We start from the raw sequence: 13,386 nt of genomic DNA on the forward strand, positions 1-13,386 counted from the left end.
ACCACTGTTCATCAACCGTCCTACACTTTAATCTATTTTCCCAGTCACTTTAGCCAACTCTGCCCTCATACCTTCATAGTCTCCTTTATTTAAGCTTAGTACGCTGGTTTGAGATCCAACTTTCGCGCCCTCCATCTGGATTTGAAATTCAATCATGCGATGATCACTCATTCCGAGAGGATTCTTTACTAGGAGATTGTTTATTAATCCTGTCTCATTACACAGGACCAGATCTAAGATAGCCTGCCCCCTGGTTGGTTCCGTTACATACTGTTCAAGGAACCCGTCCCTTATGCACTCTATGAACTCTTCCTCAAGGCTATCCAGACCAATTTGATTTGTCCAATCAATATGGAGGTTAAAATCACCCATGATTATTGCTGTTCCCTTTCTTCTCCTATTGCTGCTCAGTTTCTGTTCTCTATCCCTGTCTCTCTTCTCCTTTTCTATGTTTGCCATGGAATATTTTGCTTCTTTAAAAGTGCAATATAAATGCAAGTCATTGTTGGCGTCTTGGAGGATCCACTGAAATGAATGATCTAATTCAGGGTGCAGCCGGCCTCTCCCATAAATCATGTCGATATAACAGCTCAAGAGGGAAGGTGACCAGAAATTTTGAGTCTGCATCAAGCCAACCTAATTTTGACAGGTAACAAATGTATAAAAGTTACAATATTTTCATAGGCATTAGAAGAGTACTGTAAAAGAAACTGAGTCCTTTCATATTGACAGCAAGAGGGAAAATATGAAGATTAGTCACAATTAATAATTTCCACTCTTTAAATACTTAGGATTACTACTAACGTACTTTGTCAATCTCCTTCCTCAGCATTTCATTGGCATTAGTCAAGTTATTAATTGCATTCATCAATTCCTGTAATGTTCCCATAGCCTGAAAAAAAGTACATATATAAATGTGATTATTTTGCTTGCAGATAAACAGATTACAGCAGCTGTTCAGATCATCTTTGTACTCAATACTGCTTGTTGGAATAAACCACTATAGGCTGGAATTTTGAAAATATGCTGATATTTGAATAGCAGTTTAGATTGCAGGCATTTTATTTGCTGATAATTGCACTGGTGCTTTTTTAAAAAAACTAACAAAAGCAGACTGCACCATAAAGAGACTAGGGTTCTTGCAGTTTCCAAAATAAAAGGGGTCAGAGGGACTAGTAAGAAGGAGGAACTGAAGGAAATCCTTATTAGTCGGGAAATTGTGTTGGGGAAATTGATGGGATTGAAGGCCGATAAATCCCCAGGGCCTGATGGACTGCATCCCAGAGTACTTAAGGAGGTGGCCTTGGAAATAGCGGATGCATTGACAGTCATTTTCCAACATTCCATAGACTCTGGATCAGTTCCTATGGAGTGGAGGGTAGCCAATGTAACCCCACTTTTTAAAAAAGGAGAGAGAAAAAAGGGAATTATAGACCAGTCAGCCTGACATCGGTAGTGGGTAAAATGACGGAATCAATTATTACGGATGTCATATCAGCGTATTTGGAAAGAGGTGACATGATAGGTCCAAGTCAGCATGGATTTGTGAAAGGGAAATCATGCTTGACAAATCTTCTGGAATTTTTTGAGGATGTTTCCAGTAGAGTGGACAAGGGAGAACCAGTTGATGTGGTATATTTGGACTTTCAGAAGGCTTTCGACAAGGTCCCAAACAAGAGATTAATGTGCAAAGTTAAAGCACATGGGATTGGGGGTAGTGTGCTGACATGGATTGAGAACTGGTTGTCAGACAGGAAGCAAAGAGTAGGAGTAAATGGGTACTTTTCAGAATGGCAGGCAGTGACTAGTGGGGTACTGCAAGGTTCTGTGCTGGGGCCCCAGCTGTTTACATTGTACATTAATTATTTAGACGAGGAGATTAAATGTAGTATCTCCAAATATGCGGATGACACTAAGTTGGGTGGCAGTGTGAGCTGCGAGGAGGATGCTATGAGGCTGCAGAGTGACTTGGATAGGTTAGGTGAGTGGGCAAATGCATGGCAGATGAAGTATAATGTGAATAAATGTGAGGTTATCCACTTTGGTGGTAAAAACAGAGAGACAGACTATTATCTGAATGGTGACAGATTAGGAAAAGGGAAGGTGCAACGTGACCTGGGTGTCATGGTACATCAGTAATTGAAGGTTGACATGCAGGTACAGCAGGCGGTTAAGAAAGCAAATGGCATGTTGGTCTTCATAGCGAGGGGATTTGAGTACAGGGGCAGGGAGGTGTTACTATAGTTGTACAGGGCCTTGGTGAGGCCACACCTGGAATATTGTGCACAGTTTTGGTCTCCTAACTTGAGGAAGGACATTCTTGCTATTGAGGGAGTGCAGCGAAGGTTCACCAGACTGATTCCCATGATGGCGGGACTGACATATCAAGAAAGACTGGATCAACTGGGCTTGTATTCACTGGAGTTCAGAAGAATGAGAGGGGATCTCATAGAAACGTTTAAAATTCTAATGGGTTTAGACAGGTTAGATGCAGGAAGAATGTTCCCAATGTTGGGGAAGTCCAGAACCAGGGGTCACAGTCTAAGGATAAGGGGTAATCCATTTAGGACCGAGATAAGGAGAAACTTCTTCACCCAGAGAGTGGTGAAACTGTGGAATTCTCTACCACAGAAAGTTGTTGAGGCCAATTCACTAAATATATTCAAAAAGGAGTTAGATGTAGTCTTTACTACTAGGGAGATCAAGGGGTATGGCGAGAAAGCAGGAATGGGGTACTGAAGTTGCATGTTCAGCCATGAACTCATTGAATGGCGGTGCAGGCTCGAAGGGCCGAACGGCCTACTCCTGCACCTATTTTCTATGTTTCTATGACTATTCAGATTCGATACGTCAGTGAGTGGGTGGCCACCCGGAAGGGTAGGAAGAGGTCAGCAGTGCAGGAATCCTTCAGGAGTGTGGCACTCTCAAATCGGTATTAAACCCAGTGAGAATGACAACACCTTGCGGGAGTGCAGGCCTGAGCCTGGCAACGTGAGGCCTCGGGGGGGGGGAGAGGAAATGGGACGCCACAGGGGAGGGGGGGGAAATGCGAGGCATTGGGGGCAGGGGGAATGGGAGGCCTCGGGGGGGGGAATGGGAGAAATGGGAGGCCTCGAGAGGTTGGAAGTCGGAGAACTCGGGCGGGGGGGGGGGGGTGGGGGATTGCCGGTGGTTGGGGTGACTGGGCAGGGACGCTGGATCCGGCATCCTCGCCTTGCTCTAGTTGGCAACTTTCCCGAGGCCTGGGAGACCTGGGAGTTAAATTTGTAGTGTTGGATCAGCATGGGGCATGCAGCCTTATTATAATATTTAAATAAACAACCTACAAATATTTGAAATTAAACGATAAAGCCGAGCGCCCCCTTATTAAAAGGGACACTAGAACCCATAAATTAATAATAAAACTTTAAACTTAGCAGATCAAATTACAATTTGGTTGTCGGGGGTGATGATGCACACCAGTCTCTCCGGTGCCCACCTGTTGCGGAAGGCCACGAGCGTACCGGTGGACACCGCGTGCTCCATCTCCAGAGACACTCTGGCGTGAACGTAATCGATGACCTACATCCTGGCAACGGGTTTCCTGCCCGCTGCACCCAATTTTAAAACAGGCAGTGCATCATCACCCCGGTCAACCAAATTGTAATTTGATCTGCTAAGTTTAAAGTTTTATTATTAATTTGTGGGTTCTAGTGTTTAATAAGGGGGCGCTCGGCTTTATCGTTTAATTTCAAATATTTGTAGGTTGTTTATTTAAATATTATAATGAGGCTGCATGCCCCATGCTGATCCATCACTACAAATTTAACTCCCAGGTCTCGGGAAAGTGGCCTATTGGGGGCGGATTGGGGTCGGGGTTCAGTTTTTTTTAAAACTCTTTAACCTCCCACTGGACCCAAACCTGCCTGTTTTGGGGACTTAAAATTCACCCCCAATGAGTAGATTTATGGCTTGTTGGTTCCGGTACGGCCACCTTCCCTTTCCCCTCCTCAAATTTGGTCAGATATTTGTTTGGATCTTCAGCCAATCATGATTTTCTTTTTAACCCTACATATGCAAGATGCTTTTGGAGGTCTTATGAAAAGGTGCAAAATGCTCTGGGTGCAAGACTTTTTTTTTAATCGTGTGGACAGAGTGTTAAAAAGTATGTTATATTTTCTTTAAAAAAATAGCATGTAAGCAACCAGTCCCGAGTGAACCCCCCCAATCCATCCCATCCCATCTGCTAACCTTATGGACCCCTTCTTCGTTGGCTTCCACTTTCTTCCTGACTTGCATGAGCTGCCACATGTCTTTGACCGGCCCCGAGCCGCTGGCGGGCAAGGAGAACTTGCGAACTGGGGAATCGGCTTGGCTGCGGGCCATGAGCTCCGGGACGCTGGGCAGCTGGCTCAGGAACTCCATGGCGCTCTGCAGCTTCGCCACCTTGTCCTCCAGCTGGTGGAAGAGCGAGGTGGACGCGGCGCCCTCCCCGGCCTTGGCCGCAGAGTCCTCGGCATTGCGGGGCTGGATGAAGCCATTCTCCACCTCTCCCACCGTTTTCTGCGCCTCTCCGATGTGCAGGTGCTCCAACATGCCGTGCAGCAGAGCGTGGAGCGCGTTGAAGTTGCACACACCCACCTCGGGCGTGCCGATGGCCAGGTTGACCAGCTCGGACAAGGTAAAAGTGTGTGCCATATTTTATTTATTTTTTGGTTGCGTTTCCAACGATACATAGAGGGTCTCTCAAAGTGCAAAGCAGATCGGGCCGCCGGCACCAGGCGAGCAATGGAACTTCTCTCAGCTCTTCGCGTGGCATCGCCATCGCCCACCAATCAACGCCCCGGCCCCGCCCGCTACGCCACAGTTGCTAAGATACCCGGGCCGCGGCATGGAAACGCCTTTATTCGGGCTGGCCCTATGTCACCTGCGCTGCAACAGGCCGGCGTTGTGGCTCCGTGGTCTGGCTGCTGCAGCTGAATGCCAGGAGATGGATTGTTCCGCCAGTAACACTCAAGAGTGAACCGATTTTCGTTTTTGCATTCCAATTATTGGGTGGTATTTTTTTTTTAAACAGGAAACACACCGGGGTTCGTTGCATACAGTATGTCATTAACCAGTAAACCCATTGGATAAATTTCCTATCGAATGAGTCGCCTTGTACTTTATTTGATGTCCTTCCATTGGATCAGTACTGTATCCAACTAGTTCCTGGTATGTATCCTCTACTCTACTAATGGATCTCCATGGCTTTGTCCAAGGAAAGTAAGGACCGACCAAATTTTCCACAGTGCATTAGAAATGCTGCAGGACAGACAGACACAACAGTGCATTGGGATGGTTTGATGGTAAAAACAAGGGGTCTGATTATTATCTGAATGGTGACAGATTGGTAAAGGGAGAGGTGCAACGAGACCTGGGTGTCATGGTACATCAGTCATTGAAGTTTGGCATGCAGGTGCAACAGGGAGTAAAGAAAGCAAATGGCATGTTGGCCTTCATAGCGAGAGGATTCAAGTATAGGAGCAGGGAGATCTTACTACAGTTGTACAGGGCCTTGGTAAGGCCACACCTTGAATATTGTGTACAGTTTTGATTTCCTAATCTGAGGAAGGACCTGCTTGCTATTGAGGGAGTGCAGTGAAGGTTCACCAGACTGATTCCTGGGATGACAGGACTGACATATGAAGAAAGACTAGATCAACTGGGCTTGTATTCAATGGAATTTAGAAGAATGAGAGGGGATCACATAGAAACATATAAAATTCTGACGGGATTGGATAGGTTAGATGCAGGAAGAATGTTCCCAATGTTGAGAAAGTCCAGAACCAGGGTCACAGTCTAAGGATAAATAGTAAGCCATTTGGGACCGAGATGAGGAGAAACTTCTTCACTCAGAGTTGTGGGCATGTGGAATTCTCTACCACAGAAAGTTATTGGGGCCAGTCCGTTATATATATTCAAAAGAGAGTTAGATATGGCCCTCACAGCTAAAGGGATCAAGGGGTATGGAGAGAAAGCAGGAATGGGGCTGAAATGCATGATGAGCCATGATCATATTGAATGGTGGTGCAGGCTCGAAGGGCCGAATGGCCTACTCCTGCACCTATTTTCTATGTTTCTGTGAATCTACTACAAAAGAGACATGATTGGGACTAATGGTATCACTGGCTGTAGTGATACCTGCCCTCCTGTGTGGCTCACAGACGTGGACCATATACAATAGACACCAAATCACTGGCAAAATACCACCAACGATGTCTCTGCAAGATCCTGCAAATCCCCTGGGAGGACAGATGCTAGTGTTCTCGATCAGACCAACATCCCCAGCATCAAAGCACTAACCACACTCGACCAGCTCCGTTGGGCGGGCCACATTGTTCACATGCCCGACACAAGACTCCCAAAGCAAGCGCTCTAATTGGAACTCCTACATAGCAAGCGAGCCCCAGGTGGGCAGAGGAAATGTTTCAAGGACACCCTTAAAGCCTCTTTGATAAAGTGCAACATCCCCACCGACATCTGGGAGTCCCTGGCCAAAGACCGCCCTAAGCGGAGGAAGAGCATCTGGGAGAGCGTTGAGCATCTCGAGTCTCGTCGCCGAGAGCATGCAGAAAACAAGCACAGGCAGCAGAAGGAGCATGTGGCAAATCAGACTCCCCACCCACCCTTTCCTTCAACCACTGTCTGTCCCACCTGTGACAGAGACTGTAATTCCCATATTGGACTGTACAGTCACCTGAGAACTCACTTTTGGAGTGGAAGCAAGTCTTCCTCGATTTTGAGGGACTGCCTATGATAATGATGATGGGACTAATGGCCTCCTTTGTGTTATAAACTTGTGTGGTTCTGCTTATAGGTATGGGAATCTACAGCTTATGGAGCTTCATCTAATGCAGTGTTGTTCAATACATTAGCCATTAGCCAAACATGGCTAATTGCATTTTTGATTAGTAAATAAAAATGTAATAATAGGCACCATCATTGAGCATGTGATCTCAATATTCATATTTGCACAGCGTATTCATGTGTAATTTAACCTTTTTGTGTGTTTGTTGGCAAAATGTTAAGACGAAAAGCAAAGTGTCAAATGTTTTTTGATCAGCATGTGTGTTGTAATTCTTTGGTTCTTTCCTGCTTTTTGGCTATCTGGTAAAATGATACGTAACACAGTAAAAACTCTAGACATCAACACCAGCAACATTGCATGGAGAGGGCAGGCTGCCATTGTGGTCTGCTTGACCAATCGAATAACCACCCTAGGCCAGCGGAAGAAAGCAAGCCAATAACAAGCAGCTCATGGCAAAGAGCAAGCAGCACCTAGCTGTGTTCTGGATGGAGAGCAGGGACAGGTCTGGTGCGTCTTAGTATAAGTAAACATTTTAGAATAATTGAATCATAGAATGATACAGCATAGAAGGAGGCCATTTGGTCCATCATGTCTTTGTTAGAGCTATCCAATTAATCCCAATCTTCTGCTCTTTCCCCATAGCCTTGTCATTTTTTTCCTTTCAAGTATTTATCCAATTCTCAACTGAATGTTGCTATTGAATCTGCTTCCACCTCCTTTTGAGGTAGTGCATTCCCTAACACAACAACTCACTGTGTAAGAAAAGAGTTTCCTCTGGTTCTTTTGCCAATCACCTTAAATCTGTGTCTTCTGGTTACCAACTCTCTGTCACTGAAAACAGTTTCTCATTAATTACTTTATCAAAACCATTCATTATTTTGAACACTTCTACCAAATCTCTTATTCTTCTCTGCTCTAATGAAAACAATCCCAACTTCTCCAGTCTCTCCACATAACTGAAGTCCCTCATCTCTGGTACCATTCTAGTAAATCTCTTGTGCAACCTTACCAAGGCCTTGACAGCCTTCCTAAAAAGTGTGGTGCCCAGAATTGGGCACAACATTCCAGTGGAGGCTTAACCAGTGTTTTATAAAGGTTTAGCATAACTTCCATGCTTTTGTACTCTTCCTCCATTGATAAAACCAAGGATCCCGTATGTTGTTTTTAAAAATAAACTTATCAACTTGTTCTGCCACCATCAAAGATTTGTGTACATACACCCCCAGGTCTCTCTCTTCCTGCATCCCCTTTAAAATTTTACCATTTCACTGATATTGCCTCTCCTCATTCTTCCGACCATAATGTATCATTTCACACTTCTCTGCATTAAATTTCATGTGCCATGTGTCTGCCTATTTCACCAGTTTGTCTATGTCCTCCTGAAGTCTGTTACCGTTTGCCTTATTGTTTACTACATTTCTGAGCTTCATATCATCTGCAAACCTTGAAATTATACCCCAAGTCCAGGTGATTAATATGTATCAAAAAGAGCAGTGGTCCGAATACTGATCCCTGGGGAACATCACTGTATACTTCCCTCCAATCTGAAAAACAACCGTTCACCACTACTCTCTGCTTTCTGGCACTTAGCCAATTTTGTATCCATGCTGCCACTGTCAATTTAATCCCATGGGCTTTAACTTTGCTAATAAGCCTATCATGTGGTACTTTGTCAAAAGCCTTTTGAAAGTCCATGTACACAACATCAACTGCATTACCTTCATCAGTCCTCTCCGTTATTTCATCAAAGAACTCGATCTAGTTAGTTAAACACGATTTGCCCTTAACAAATCTGTATTGATTTTCATTTATTAGCCCATACTTTTCTATATGCTAATTAATTTTGTCCCAGATTATTGTCTCTAAAAGTTCTCCCTGTAGTTGCTAGGTTTATCCCTCTCACGTTTTTTTAAACAGGAGTGCAACGTTTACAATCTTCCAGTCCTCTGGCACCAACCCCATATACAAAGAAGATTGGAAGATTGTGGTCAGAGCCTCCACAATTTCCACCCTTGGGGCCCAAGTTTCCACATGATTCACGCCTGATTTTTAGGAGCAACTGGTGGAGAACGGACTATTTTAGAAATCACAATTCTCCACATTTTTTTTTCTGCAGTTCTAGTCAGGTAGAACAGTTCTAGTTTAGAACAGAATTTTTTCTTCAAAAGGGGGCGTGTCCGGCCACTGACGCCTGATTTGAAAGTTTCCACAGTGAAAATGTACTCCAAACTAAAGTAGAATGGAGCCAGTGAAGATTTTTGTAGAACTGAAAAAACCTGTACTACACATTAAAAAATCAGGCGCAGGTTACAAATTAGGCGTCCAGAACGAGGTGGGGGAGAGGGGGGGGGGGAAGGGAACTCATTAAATTCGACAATAAATCCTTATTTATACTTCTACAAATATTATACAAATAAATCCAACCTGAATAAACATCTATAAGCAAAGAAAAGATTAAATAAACCATCTTCCTACCTGTGTGAAAGTGCTTCAGCCAGGGAGAATTCTGCAGCCGTTCGTGCCGCTGAGCGGGAGGGGGAGAGAGAGAGAGAGAGGGGGGGGGAGGGAGGGAGAGGGGGGGTAGGGAGGGAGGGAGGGAGAGAGAGAGGAGGGAGAGAGGGAGAGGGAGAGGGGGAGGGAGGGAGAGGGAAAGGGAGGGAGGGAGAGAGAGAGGGGGGAGAGAGAGAGAGAGAGGGGGAGAGAGAGAGAGAGAGAGAGAGAGGGGAGAGAGAGAGAGAGAGAGAGAGAGGGGGGGAGAGAGAGAGAGAGAGAGGGGGGGGAGAGAGAGAGAGGGGGGGGGAGAGGGAGAGAGAGAGAGAGAGAGGGGGGGAGAGAGAGAGAGAGGGGGGGGGAGAGAGAGAGGGGGGGGAGGGAGAGAGAGAGAGGGGGGGGAGGGAGAGAGAGAGAGAGGGGGGGAGGGAGAGAGAGAGAGGGGGGGAGGCGGGTCGGGTCGGGGAACAGGACCGCGGGTCGGGTCGGGGAACAGGAGCGCGGGTCGGGTCGGGTCAGTCGGGTGGGGGGGGAGCGGGTGTCAGGTCTCGGGTCGGGTCGGGGCGAGGGGGGGGGGAGCGGGTCTCGGGGGTGGGGAGCGGGTCTCGGGTCTCAGGTCTCGGGGGGGGGGGGGGGGAGCGAGTCTCGGGGCGGGGGGGGGGGAGCGGGTGTCGGGTCTCGGGTTGGGGCGGGGAGAGCGGGTGTCGGGTCGGGGGGGGGGAGCGGGTCTCGGGTCGGGGCAGGGGGGGTGGAGCGGGTGTCGGGTCGGGTCTGGTCGGCGGGGGGGGGGAGAGCGGGTGTCTGGTCGGCAGGGGGGAGAGAGTGGGTTTCGGGTCGGGTCTGGGGGGGGAGCGGGTGTCGGGTCGGGTCTGGTGGGGGGGGGGGAGCGGGGGTCGGGTCGGGTCTGGTGGGGGGGGGGAGCGGGGGTCGGGTCGGGTCTGGTTGGCGGGGGCAGGGAGAGCGAGTGTCGGGTCTGGTCGGCGAGGGGAGCAGGAGCTGGCCGTGGGAGGAGCCTCATTCACGCAGCCCCAGTGAGGCCATTCAGCCAGGGCTAGGGGCTGCGTGCTTCGGGCCCCTCCCACACAGTTCGGCGCCTGGAGCTACTGCACTTGCGTGCCGACCGTAGCGCGCATGTGCAGAGGTCCCGGCACTGTTTTCAGCGCCGGGACCTGGCTCCGCCCCCCCCACAGCTCGTGCTGACTGCGCCGAGGGCCAGAGGACCTACAGGTAGGTGGAGAATACCGAGGATTTTTTTAGGCGCCGTTTTGGGCGCGAAAAACGGGCGCCCAGCTCGGAGGGGCGCCCGTTTTTTTTCTTGTGGAAACTTGGGCCCACCTTACTTCCCTCTGTAATCCAGGATGCATCCCATCATGACTGGGATACTTTGCTGCTTTGAGGACTGCCAACCTTTTAGATACCTCCTTTTTATTTTTATCCTATCCAAAAGAACTGCTGTCTCCTTTACTGCTCATTGGTAGCATCCACTTTTCTAGTGAAGATCCATGCAAAGTACTCATTTAGTATCTCAGCCATGCCCTCTGCCTCTACAAGAAGATCTCCTTTTTCTTCTTCCTTCTTCTTAGGCAGTCTCTAGAATCGGGAAAGACTTGCTTCCACGCCAAAAGGGGATGTGTTCAATGAGTTCACAAGTGTTTCAATGAAGGACCTAATATTCCAGATCCCGAACTGCATATTGAAGGGCAGAAGATTAGCGGCTAACATAGAAGGGAACACAACAGTCTTTTATAAACACATAAATAATGGAAAGGTGGGGCCAATTAGGGACCAAAAAGGAGGCCATGCTGCCCCTGGGCCCTCGCCTCTTCTGGGCCCCAAACTCACGCCGCTCCTTGGCCCCGATCACCTCTCTGCAATCCCTCGCCGCTCCTGCGCCCCGACCTCGCCACTCCTGCTGTACCTGCCCACGCTCCAATCAGCGACCTGGGTTATGGTGACGTCAAATTCAGTCGCCCTTTTCACTGCCGTCACCCTCCTGCACCAGCTCGCACTGCTCCCTGAAGTGGTATGCCGACACGCTCCTCCTTTTATGGCCCTGACCTGTCGCTGGTGTTCTCACGCAGGTCGGGACCGCCAGTGTGCACTCGGCCCGTGCAGCAGATCTGGTCTCCAGTCGTCTTGGGTAATCCTTGGCACTGGACCAAGACCTAGCTCTGTCAAGCCCGTGTGGTGGCTGGTATGCAACGGCCACCACACGTTAAAAAATCCAAACACAGGTTTCTTCCACCCTTCAAGATGTAGTTCAGGATCTGGAATATTAGGTACTTCATTGAAACACCTGTGAACTCATCCATTTTTGTCGTGGAAGCAAGTCATCCTCGTTTCGAGGGACTGCCTATGACAATGAAGTATTTTATGAATGATTGTACCATGTCCTTTTTCATAACTATTCTGAACCTGATAAGATTATGATCGCTGTTCCCCCAAATGCTGTCCCACTGAAACATGCTCTACTTTCCCCATTTTATTCCCTAGAACTAGATCCACCATTGCTTCCTTCCCTGTTTGGCTGATCAAGAAAGTTATCTAGTACACATTTCAGGAATTCCTCAACCTCTTTGCCCTTTACGCTGTTACTAACCCAGTCCATTGTAGGATAATTGAAATTTGTAGAGTGTCTGGATCTTTACCAATTAACCCTTTCACTCCTAAGTTCCAAAAGATTCAACTTGACCCGCCTTGGTAACAGTAATTATATTTGATTCAGTGTAAGTGAGACTTGGTACATTGCAGCATCTGAGCAGTAGTTAAACAAGGCACAATCAAGTATGCCTTTGGTAGAAGAGGCGCTCTCCACGGGTCAACCCTGGCGGCCCTGGTCTCTAGGCTCACTCGTCCAGCCGATGTAACACGTGTGGGGCCTCGGCTTGATTCTGCATACTTCTCGCTGAGTGTCTCTACAACCCAAGTGTCTAAGAGACCCTTTTCTTATGCTTTTCCTTCCCAGTAAAGCCCATGGGGACCAGTTAACCCAATCATTGACTTACGCCGGAAACCCCTTGTTCAATTACAAGGATGCCATGTACCCAATGATCCCGTCTGCCCCTGTCAGGTCCTCATCTCATGACACCGTGACATCGTCTCTTTTTGACCATCAAGATTCATATCTAGGGTAGTTATGGCAACACAAAGGGAACATATCTCCAAAGGTAGAGATGTGGTATCCTTGCTGTTTGCCTATGTTTTTAATTCCTTGCAGATACCATAATATTCCAAGACAGTGACAGTCACACATGACCTTGCTAGTTCTGTTCCCACAGACAAGCTGTATGTTTTTTGTCATGTATTCAACTATCATTGTAACCCATGTATAAGCTGACCTAAGTTGTACACCTTGAGAACATTGACCACAAAGAGGTGAACTTGTGGGAGACACTCCTAACCTGGACTTTCAGGTATAAAAGGGGAAGCTCCACTCACCTTCATCACTTGAGGTCTTGGTAATAAAGGTAACTGGTCACAGAGTGACCTTCTCTCAAGTATGGGCCTCGTGTGCATTTATATTGTATAGTAAGGACATGTCATTGGCGACGAGAAACTGGGATTTAAACCACGTGAGCATGGCCACTAGCAGCACAGAAGAGAGGTACTGTGTTGGTGATGATTGGAACGACTTTATTGAGAAACTACAGCAATGTTTTGTCACTAAGGAATAGTTGGGACAGGATTCGGCCGACAAACGCAGGGCTCATTTCCTGACGGTTTGTGGATCCAGAACGTACTCCCTGATGAAGGACCTTCTAGTGCCAGAGAAGCCAGCGGAAAAGATGTTCGAAGAGCTCAGTAAGTTGATCGGGGAACACCTTAAACCGGCGAGCAGCATGCACATGGCGAGGCACTGGTTTTACACGCACCGGCGGCAAGAAGGGCAAAGCGTTCCAGACTTCGTGGCAGATCACCAGTGACTGGCAAGCCTATGTAAGTTCCCAGATGCATGCAGAGCGGAGATGCTGCAAGACTTTTTTATTGAGGGCATCGGGCACGCTGGCGTTTTCAGGAAACTGATTGAGACCAAGGACTTGACCTTGGAAGTGGCGGCTCTGATAGCC

General features: G+C 47.7%; 1 protein-coding gene across 1 annotated transcript in view; it reads left to right on the forward strand.

Moving 5' to 3' along the window:
- Positions 1-593: 593 nt before the first annotated feature.
- cdip1 (cell death-inducing p53 target 1) overlaps positions 594-13,386 on the forward strand; it is a 95,516-nt gene continuing 82,723 nt past the window's right edge. Inside the window, exon 1 of the mRNA XM_070901185.1 lies at positions 594-649. The gene's annotated coding sequence lies outside the window, so the exon portion shown is untranslated. The remainder of the gene's footprint in view (positions 650-13,386) is intronic.

Source organism: Pristiophorus japonicus, chromosome 15 (genome assembly GCF_044704955.1).
Source record: "Pristiophorus japonicus isolate sPriJap1 chromosome 15, sPriJap1.hap1, whole genome shotgun sequence".
NCBI lineage: Eukaryota > Metazoa > Chordata > Chondrichthyes > Pristiophoridae > Pristiophorus > Pristiophorus japonicus.